Source organism: Sminthopsis crassicaudata, chromosome 3, assembly GCF_048593235.1.
Source record: "Sminthopsis crassicaudata isolate SCR6 chromosome 3, ASM4859323v1, whole genome shotgun sequence".
NCBI classification, from domain to species: domain Eukaryota; kingdom Metazoa; phylum Chordata; class Mammalia; order Dasyuromorphia; family Dasyuridae; genus Sminthopsis; species Sminthopsis crassicaudata.
Window position 1 is genome coordinate 588,910,252 of NC_133619.1, and position 10,495 is coordinate 588,920,746.

The 10,495-nt window shown below is 43.7% G+C and overlaps 1 long non-coding RNA gene across 1 annotated transcript; it reads left to right on the plus strand.

The window, feature by feature from the left end:
- Positions 1-1,590: 1,590 nt before the first annotated feature.
- LOC141563697 (uncharacterized) lies at positions 1,591-2,670 on the plus strand. Its single transcript, XR_012488481.1, has 2 exons — positions 1,591-2,291; positions 2,422-2,670. It is a non-coding gene; the product is annotated as an uncharacterized LOC141563697 (long non-coding RNA).
- Positions 2,671-10,495: the final 7,825 nt, after the last annotated feature.

The following is a 10,495-nucleotide window of genomic DNA, read 5'->3' on the forward strand; positions in this document are numbered from 1 at the left end:
GGATGACAGAAGAGGGCTCAGGAGAGATCCTTGGGTACCCCGATGGTTAGGAGATTTGATATAGATGATGAAACAGTAAAAGAGACTGAAAAGGGCAACATTAGGAAGAGAAACAGAGACAGATGGAGACAGAGAGACAACGAATCAGGACATAGTGGTCAAAAATGTCAAGTGATGCAAAAGGATCAAGAAGGATGAGCATAGGAGGTTTCTGAGAACAGAAATGTAAATCTGAAGGAAGAGAGATAGTTCAGATTACAAGGAGACTCATCTCTTCTTTTAGGATGCAGTATCCCAGAAAAAGGCCTTCTTCTTCCTATAGAGGCACCTAATCCACTAGTGACAATTTCAGGTCCATTGTCTAATCCCCACTCCAAACCCCTGCTTCCCTATCTGAGATCCTTTACAAGAGGAAAGCTGAGCAAGGGCTGAATGCCTTCTCATAGTCAGAGCTCAGCCAAAAGATGCCTTTTTTCCAAGAGTCCACCAGGGGGCAAAGCAAACAGAGGCCAGTCCCACTCCTTAGGAACCTTAACAACCCCTCCCTGAAGGGGAAGTCCAGCTGTCACTGGTCACAACCCCTTCTGTCTACTTTCCACGTACAGATGGAGCTGAGCTTTGTAACCTGTCATCCCTAACCCTGGGCTTTCTCCAAAAAGGAAAAGAAAGAAGAAAAGAAGAAAGGAAAGAAAGGAAGAGGAAGAAAGGAAGGAAGGCTGCAGGAAGAAAGGGAAGGAGGAAGAGATGGAGAAAGGGAGGGAGGAAGGAGGGAAGGAAGGAGGGAGGCAAGAAGGGAGGAAGGAAGGGAAGAAGGAAGAAAGAGAGGGAAGGAGGGAGGGAAGGAGGGAAGCAAGAAGGGAGGAAGGAAGGGAGGGAGGGAGGAAGGGAGGAAGGGAGGAAGAAAGGGAGGGAGGGAAAAAGGGAGGGAGGAAGGGAGGAAGGAAGGAAATAAGGGAGGGAGGGAAAGAATAACAGAGGGAGAAAGGGAGTAAAGAAGGGAAGGAGGAAGGAAGGGAGGAGAGAGGAAGGAAAGGAGAGAGGGAGGAAAGGAGGGGAAAAGGAAGAAAGGGGGAAGGAAGGAAGGAAGAGAAGGAAAGAGGAAAGGAATAACAGAGGGAGCGATAGAAGAACAGAGGGAGAAAGGAAGCAAGGAAGGAAGGAAGGAAGGAAAGTAGAGGAGGGAAGGGGGGAAAGGAAGGAAAGGGGAGGAAGGGAGGAAGGAAGGAAGAGAAGGAGAGAGGGAAAGATAGAAGAATAGAGGGAGAAAGGGAGCAAGGAAGGGGGAAGAGAGAGAGGGAGGGGAAAAGGAAGGTAATAAAGGGAGGAAGAAAGACAGAGGCAGAAGGAAGTAAAGGAGGGAGGGAGGAATTGAGGGAAAAGGAGGGAAGAAGGGAGGGTAGGAGGAAGAAAGGAAGAGAAGGAAGAAAAGGAGGGAAGAAAGACAGGTGGAGAGAAGGAAGGGTGGGAAGAAGAAAGGAAAAGAAGGAAAGGAAGAAGGGAGGGAAAAACAGAGGAAAGGAGGGCAGAAGGAGGGAAAGAAGAGAGGGAGGGAGGAATGAAAGAAGGAAGGGAAAGAGGCATGAAGGAAAAGAACAGAAAAGAATAGAAAGGGAGAAAGGAAAGGAGAGAAGGAAGAAGGGAAAAAGGGAGGGAGGAATGGAGGAACAGGGGAAGAAAGGGAAGGAGGGGGAGGAAAGGTCTTTTTTCCCAGCTATCCTGGGAGCAGAGTGTTGTTGGTCCATGTTCCACCCTGTCTCTCTGCTCCTCCCTCAGCCTCCCAGCCCTGGAAGCCAGGCCAGCTGCATTCCAGTCCTGGGCCATCACCATAACAACCTGACAGAGTAGCCAGGACAGGCCAGGGAAAAGGAGCCAGGACAAGCCTAAGGCCAGAGCACCAGATTAGGGAAAGGGATAGGGACAGGGAACCAGGACAAAGGCACGGCCAAGATAGGCACCAGGACAGTATCAAGACCCAGACATGGATCCAAGCCGAAAAAGAAATATGAAGTTAGGATCAAAAGCAGAGAACCAGGCCAGTGAAAGGGACAGACCAGTTCTGGGAATAAGCCAAGTCAAGGCAGGCTAGGGACAGGCTCTCTCTTAGTCCTTCAGTATTTCCCTAGGCTCTGAAGAAAGACAGGAATGGTAGGGGTTAGGGAGTCAAGTAACTCTTCAGAGAAGTGGTCAATACCTGCAGCACTGCCTATCCCCGCCCCACCTGAGAGACTCGTCTTATCTCCAAAAACAGGAATTATGGCTAAAAGGAAGAAGGATTTGTACATCAGGGAAAGGTGTGCTCACCATAGAGATAGTCTAAGTTACTTGTAGCAATAATATCTAAGGTTTTACAAAGCCTTACACCTTATCTCATTTAGTCCACACAACAACAAGATTGATACTTCTATTATCCCTATGTTTCAGATGAGGAAACAGGCTGAGAGAAACTAAGAGACATGCTCCTGATCATACAGATACTAATTGTCTGAGGTAAGATTTGAACTCAGATCAACTAACTACATATTGGAAATTTCTAAATGAATGTCCTGTATGAATCTCAAATTCAATGTGTCCAAAATGGAACACCTCTTTTCTGTCCAACTTACCCACCCCTTTACTGTCAAAGGGGACCTCCTTCCATTCCCTCAAATAAAACCTTGATATTATCCTTAACTCTTCATTCTACTTGTCCAATCAGTTACCAAATTGTCTCCTTTCCACCTCGCCAATATCTATGGCAATATATCTTCTCTCCACTCACTCTCCACTACTATCCTAGTCTTCCTGAGTCCAAATCCAGTCCCATCCAGCTGTCTCAGTAGGACAATGATATCACTCCTTTTTGTGTCTGCAATCATGGAAGGAGATAACTTTTACCATTACTCAATCTCAAAGTTGGAAGGGACTTTCTAAAAGAACATCCAGACTAACTCCTTCATGAAGAGTTGTAGAGAAACTGAGGGACAGAGAAGGGAAGTAATTTGCTAAAGATTACAAAAGTGATTTTTAGGTAATAAGTGAGACAGTCAGGAGTTCCTATTATCATTACATCTAAGAGTTTCTAGACTGGGGAAGAATCATAGAAGAAGAGAGAAATGCATCATGAACTTAGGTGAGACATCTAGGCCTTGAGTTATTGGATGTCCTGAACTTCTTGGCCGCTGAATCTCAGTCTCAAGCACCCCAGGATGCTCTGATTTCTTGAGGTTTTTTGGGTACTAGTGAGCCCCTAAAGTCGTAAAATTCTGGCTCTCACGTACTCTTGAGACCTCAGTCTCTGAACCCTGAATAAGCACTTAACTTTGTTTGCCCTAAACCCTTGAGAAGTTATTCTTGCCCATTTATTTTTTATTTTTTTTTTTTGTAACTTTAGAAAGTAAACTACTAAAACAAAGTGAAAGGAAGGAAAGAAAGAAAGAAGGGAGGGAGGAAAGAAAAAAGAAAGGAAGGAAGAAAAAGAATGAAAGGAAAGAAAGGAGAGAAGAGAAAAAAGGAAGGAAAAAAAGGAAGAGAGGGAAGAATGGAGGGAGAGAGGGAGAAAAGGAGGGAGGGAGGAAGAAATGAGAGTAGAAAGGAAGGAAGGGAGAGAGAGGAAGAAAGAAAAGAAGGGAAAGAGGGAGGGAGGGGGAGGGAAGAAGAAAGAGAAGAAGGGAGAGAGGGAAGAAAAAAAGAAGGAAGGCAAAACGAAAAAAGGACAGAAGGAAGGAAAGAAAGGAGAGAGGGAGGAAGGAGGAAAGTAAGAAGGAAGAAAATCTCTTTTAAGTGCTGGGACCCTTTTATTTTTGTGTTTGTAACCCCAACATCTAGCACAGTGCACAGCACATAATAGACATTTAATAAATGCTTGTGGAAATCCCTGATAAACTTGAGCCTCTGAGCTCCAAGCCCCCGGCCTCCCAAGTCCCTAGCCCTGAGCCAATGAATCCTTGATTTCCCGGACCTTACTTTGGGTAACACTTTGTGTCCCCAACCCTTGGTCCCTAAAGTAATGCTGAGTCCCAGAGTCCTTGAATCTTTTTCCCTTGAGCCCCAAGTACACGAACTCTAAGCCCAGAAGCCTGTTCTGTGTCCTGAGTTCTAGACGTGAAAAGCCCATCTAAGGAAGAGATCTTCCCTCCCACAGGCCCTAGGAGGGACTGGGGCGGGGTGGAAAGAAGAGAGGACAGCTGAGGTGAAAGTGTCCATCCGTCTGCCTGGGTGTCTGTCAGTCTCAGCCCCTCCCTGCCGGCTGCTCACTCTTCCCCACAGAAACTTGAGTCACAGCCCCTGTCCAGGCTCCCACCCCTAGCGACCTCAGCCCCGCCCATTGGTCCCAGAATCTGGCCCTTGGGAGGGAGACGGGGGAGGGGCCGGACGAGGTTTCTCGGGGGAGAGAGTCGTGTTTGTCTGTCTACGTGCGGGTGCCTTCGGGATCTAGGGTCCTCCTTCCGTCTCAGCTCGCAGTCTTAATCTTTGCTTGATTCTCTGTGCCTCTGCCTGCAAATTATTCATATTATCATTAATAAAACTAATGATGCTAGTAACTCATCTTTATATGGGCTTTCAGGCTTTCCACGGATCTCTAGCCTGCTTTCCTCTGACTCCCCCCGCTCCCCCCCACGTCTGCCCATTTTCTCAGGTTCAGAGTTAGAAGAAGAGCAGGAAGCTTGTTCCTTCGCAGAGACCCCAAGTCGGCCAGAAACTTTAGAATTCTTCCACTTCGCTCCTCCTCCTCCGTCCTAGAACTAGGATTCTGGGGGTGACTAGTGCGCACTTCCTTCTTGTCCCAGACCTGCAGCCCAATCCCGATTCCGGATCCCCAGCTCTTGGGAGCTGGGTGTGCCGGGAGATGCCAGCGCGCTGACACAAAGCACCCCCTTTCCCCCCGGGCGGTGTCGACGTCATTGGGAGGAACGGTGATTGGCGGGGAGCGGCCCCCCCTGGAGAGAGACACCTGCCTCACTCTATTCCCAGGAGTCCCGATTTGAGTTGGATGTATATGATAGCTGAGGGGGAGGTGGGGCGGTGCTAAGGAGAGAGAAGAACCTTATTAGAAGGAATCTCCAGTTGGGACTTAACTCTCCGTTTCCTCCTTGCTGCACCCCCCCCCCCGCTTTTTCCACCACTTCACTGTATTTCCGCACCCCGGGATTTCCCCGGTCGGTAATGACCTGTTCTGTACTCACCTAGCTACCCTTCCCTCGGCAGAAAATACACTTTAATCATCTGAGGTGCCAAATGAGGACACCCCTCCCCTTCTTCGTTCACCCAGCCCCAGCCACCTAGCAGGGAACGGAAGGCTGGAGGAAAGCACTAATTGGTCTCTCCTTTGAGGTGGTATATTAAAGGTGTGGAAGGAGGCATATATTGTCAGAGACTGTCAATATGTTTATTTGTTTTGACTTTTTTTTTTTAACAAAGGAATTGGGTAGGAGAATGAATAGTCAACAAGAAATATTCGTGATATTAAAAACAATTAGATGGGCATCAAAAACATTTAGTTAAATTAAAAATAAATATTTTGAAAATAAAATAAAATTTAATTAAACAATTTTCAAATGACGGCGGAAGGGAGGGCAGTCCTGGATCATATATTTAGAGCTGGAAGGAACCTTAAAGGTCATTTGGAATCAAAGAATGAATCTGAGCTGTCAGTTGATAGCCCAGGAGGTGGGCAAGTCACTAAATCTCTGGGTTAGTTCCATTATCTATAAAATCAGGTAAGTAAGAATTACACTACCTATCTTAACAGAGTTGTTGTGAGAGTCAAATGAACTCCTTCATGCTAACTTTGTAAACAGGAAACACAAAGAGCTCTAAAATTTTGAGCTATTTTCCTTTATTTAAAAACAAACATTGATCATGGATCTACTATGCACTGGGCCATGGATACCATACACTGCTCTCAAGAAGCTTATAGTCTTTTTTTTTTTTTTTAAATTAAAGCTTTTTATCTTCAAAACATGCATAGGTAGTTTTCAATATTCACCCTTGTCCCAAATTTTTCCCCTACCTTCTCCTCATCCCCTCTCTAATATATGTTAAACACGTGCATTTCTTCTATACATATTTCCACAATCATCATGCTACACAAGAAAAATCAAATTAAAAAGGAAAAAATTGAGAAAGAAAACAAAATGCAAAGTTTATAGTCTAAAAGGACTTTAAGATGGGATTGAGAAGAAAAATTAACTTCACTAGAATTGAGGAATCTAGGTCTCCTCAAGTCCTCAATGAGATTAGTTTTTCAACACCAGTTGAAGAAATTGGAATGACAATCCTAACTCAAAAATTTGGAGGTTAATCTGGAGTCAAAGTAGAGAAAAAACACTGGATTCAACTTCTGCTTCACCCACTTACAATCTATGTGATCCTGACTATATAATTTAAACTTTCTGATCTTACTTTCCCTTTCTAAATTTGAGAATTTGGGGCCATTTTCTGCTTAAAATATTATAATACTATGGCTTTGCCTTTTGTTCATTTCCTGACTCCTGAACTCTCTGTATAACAGATGACTGAGCTTCTGTTCTTTGTTTTTGTGTTTTATCTTGTTCTTTCTCTCAGAATGATCCTCATCCCCTAAAACCTCTGCCCTTTTAGTTCTCTGCTCCCCAGTAGCTTCTGCCCATCTCATTCTACCTGTTTCTATACTTTAATAATAATAAGGAGATGTTCATGCTTTTACCCTAGGGAGGAGACAAAGGGATCTGGCACTGTGAAGGTTAGGAGAGGGACTATAGCCTCCCCCTCTTGTGTCAGGTTTTGCCCACTCTCCCCTCTCACCCAGGAAATCACATGATAGAGGAAGTCATGGCTCACTCATCCCTCCTTCCCTAGGGGTTGGGAGTGGGGGTGGCAGGTCTGCCTTCCACTCCCTTTCCTGGATCAGAATTCTAAAGAGAAGGGACTTTTATGGGCTCAGAGCCAGCACTCTTGGATTTGAGGTTCTGTTGCCCATCCCTTCATCCTGTGACTCAGCTTCTCCTTCAGACCAGGTACAGTTTCTTGGTGCAAGAAAGATATTTCCACAAAGGTATTCTTCCAGAACCTGTAAGAACAGTGCTTTTTCCTTCATGGCAGCATCAGAAATCAGACTGAGTTAAAAAAAAAAAATTGTTGGCAACAGGGATTTGATTGGGAAGGAGATTAACTCAAAGGCCTCCTTCACTTGTTACCTTGAAATTTATGCCATGCCTTTAATATTTCCCTGCCCTATCACTCTTCTAAATCTCACTACCTATTCCTGGGAATCTTCCCAGATTGGTCATTTTGAGTCCATTCTTTCAACCCTTCACTTAGTTCCTATAATCTATTAATGCACTGGAGAGTTAGCAATTTTGTCTTGACATGGAAGTGTCTGGTCCTTCTCTCTGATAGAGCATCCCCAGCAATTTCCTTATCTTAATCACTATGCCATCTCTTAAATATATATTGTAAAATTATATATATATGTGTGTGTGTGTGTGTGTGTGTGTGTGTGTGTGTGTGTGTGTGTGTGTGTGTATAAATGCAAAGATCTCAATCCTTCCTGTCATTCAAGCTGGGAAGGAACTTTGAATGATCATCTATTCCACCCCAACCAATAAACAATGAGGACCAATGGATTGCCAAAGGCAGATCTGTTAAAGTGAGTTTCAATACTATAAAAAACAGTGCTGGTTCAACTTGTGAATTGTCACTACAGGATTGTTAACTAATTCATGAACAAATTGATTCTTAGTAAAATATGAATATAAAAGTACAAAGTTTAACCTTTAAACATGTGTGGATGAAAAAACAGATTGGGACAGCTAAGTAGCAAAGTACTCCATCCTTAAAGTCAAGACATGAGTTTAAATTTGACCTCAGACACTTAATAGCTGTGTGACCCTGGTCAAGTCACTTAATTCCCATTGCTTCCAAGAAAAGGAAAAAAGCAAACAGAGATCCATCCAGAAGAAAGAATTTGTTCAAGATTACATAGCAAGTTAGTAGCAGAGATGTATTACAACTGGGGGGCCCTGATTCTTTCAAGGCTCTTTACATTATAGGACACTGACTTTTTTTGATCTTGGTGTAATATCTTCTCTTCTCTCTAGGAAAGCTGTACCTAGTTGCTTCTGACTGTGAAGAGCAAGCCTGGTGTGTTTTCCTCACTTTAAGGCACAGCATAATTAAATACTGGATTAAAAGGCTATTGAGTCCCTTTTAAACAACAGAGTGTGGATCATGTTACATCCATAACTAGATAGTCCAAACCTTTCTATGGCTCCCACTGCCTATAGGACAAAATCCCAGGATATTTAACCTGGCATTCAAAGCCCTTCAAATTGTGATCCTAACTCACCTACTATTTCCTATGCTAATATTGTGGGATTATTCAAATTCCCCAAATAATTCCCTCCCCACCCAGGTCTATCCTTTCCCCAATCTCCAAGTATAAAAATATTACCTAAATAATGTTGTTTTTGTTCTTGTAAATAATGTGATATTGTGGGAAAGAGCCCTAGATTCTAGTACAGCTCCAACACTTATTACTCATATCAATCACCAATTAAATCGCCTATAATCATTCATTAAGTGTAGTAGGCACTGAACTAGGTATTAGGGCTAAAATCACAAAAAAAGGAATCACCTTTTGCTCTTGAAGAGCTTTACTAAATGGGGTGAGGATGGTACGTGATGCAACATGAAGACATGGAAATAAATACAAAGTAATTTCAGGAGAGAAAGAAAGGTAACAAGTGGAGGACTAGAAAGTTCATGTGCCATAAGCCTTGATGTAAGAGGAAGGACTGATTTAGAACTGGAGGTGAATAAAAGACATATTCCATGTAGGACTCACAGTCTGTGCAAAGATATTTATCTTTCTTTTGAGTCAATCTAGGTTAAGTGGCTTGTTCAAGGTCACACAGCTAATATGTGTTTAAGGCCATATTTGAATTCAGGTCCTCCTGACCACAAGTCTAGTGTAGTGCTCTGTTCACTAAAACACCCAGCTGCTTTGGCAAAGACATCTTTAGATAAAATCTTTAGTCCATGAATGGATGAGTGAATGAAAAAAGCATTTATTAAGCTTACAACACTGTTAGAGAGAAGCTAATAGGTCAGTTTAGCAGGAACATAGCATATAAATGGTATAATGGAAGTACCAGCTCAAATGCATGAAGTGTTACCTGTTTCCCCTTAGCTTTCTAGAGCCTTCACTGTCAAGACACTGAGATTAATTAAAAAATTTTAAAATCTACTTTTGTGTATTCAATTGCATGTAAGTTCCTTGAAGGCAGGAACTGTTTCATTCTTCTAGTCCTAGCACGAAGCCAGTCACATCTTAATAAGTAATTAATAAATGCTTGTTGATTTGATGCTTAATTGTTTCCTTCTTTGTAAAATAGGATAATAATACTTTCTCTCCAGATCTCACAAGGTTGCTGTAAGGCATTCACTTTGTGAACTAGAAAGGCCTAAGGAAATGTGAGCCATTTTTATTGTAGTCCTTTAAGGCTCAGCTCAGATGCTATCTCCTTTGGGAAGCCTTCCCTGACCACTCTGGCCATTGGTACAGTCAATGAAAGCTGCCAGTGTTCAGACAAGAAACAGTCTCCAGATGGGAGTTGGGGGAGGTAGTTATATTTTTCTTGGTGTGTTTAATTCCTTTTCTGCTAGATTGTAAGGTCTGTGAATTCCTGGATCAAACCGTATCTTTGTTTCCTAGGAACTTTTGACGCAACTACTAAGGAGATACTCTGAAATAAGGTGCAAGGTCCTGGGCTTGACTGTAAGTCAGTAGAACTGGTTTCCAGTCCTGATTCTCTCACAGACTAGCTCTACCATCTTAGGTAAATCACTTTCTAGGATCCAGTTTCCTCCTCTACAAATGGAGTGTTATAGTCTTTAAGGTCCCTTTCCAGCTCTGCCATCCTATGATCTGACAAATGGCTATCCTTCTTGTTGATTTAGTGGTTATATTGGTCCTTGCCTTGATCTTCAGTCTTATGCCAGTTCAACTTGAAGCTATTTTCCCTTAGCCTGTACTCTGTCACCGATGCTCTGATGCTCTCTCTTCACTCCCAAGGGACCCAAAATAGAGGGCATCTTCCTTTCAAGTTCCCAAAGGCATGTCTGGATTGTGGGGGTAGCCTAGCTGACTTACTCCCTCTGAGAACTCACTTTCAGGGAAGATGAGTCCGCTAGGAGCTCTGGAAGCAGCCATGGGGCAGACTGGATCCCCAAAGAGAGGCCCACACATCTGGACCCTGAGCTAATCCCTGGACAATGGAAGAGCCTGCATCTTGAAACTCCTGGGGTCAAGACAAAGGGCAAAATAGGAGTGGGCAGAATCTGGTCTTATCCTCCCTTCCACTCAAACCCTACTTTCCCTTATACTCTCCCTTTCTTGCTTCCATTTCTCAGAAGGCCCCTGCAGCCCCATCGATCCACCTTTCTGAGCAAGCTCCTGTCCTCTGTCCGCTGTCTGGGACGATGGATTTGGCTCCTGTCCCTGGCCCCAGCTCCCTCAGTGGGCCTGGGGAGAAGG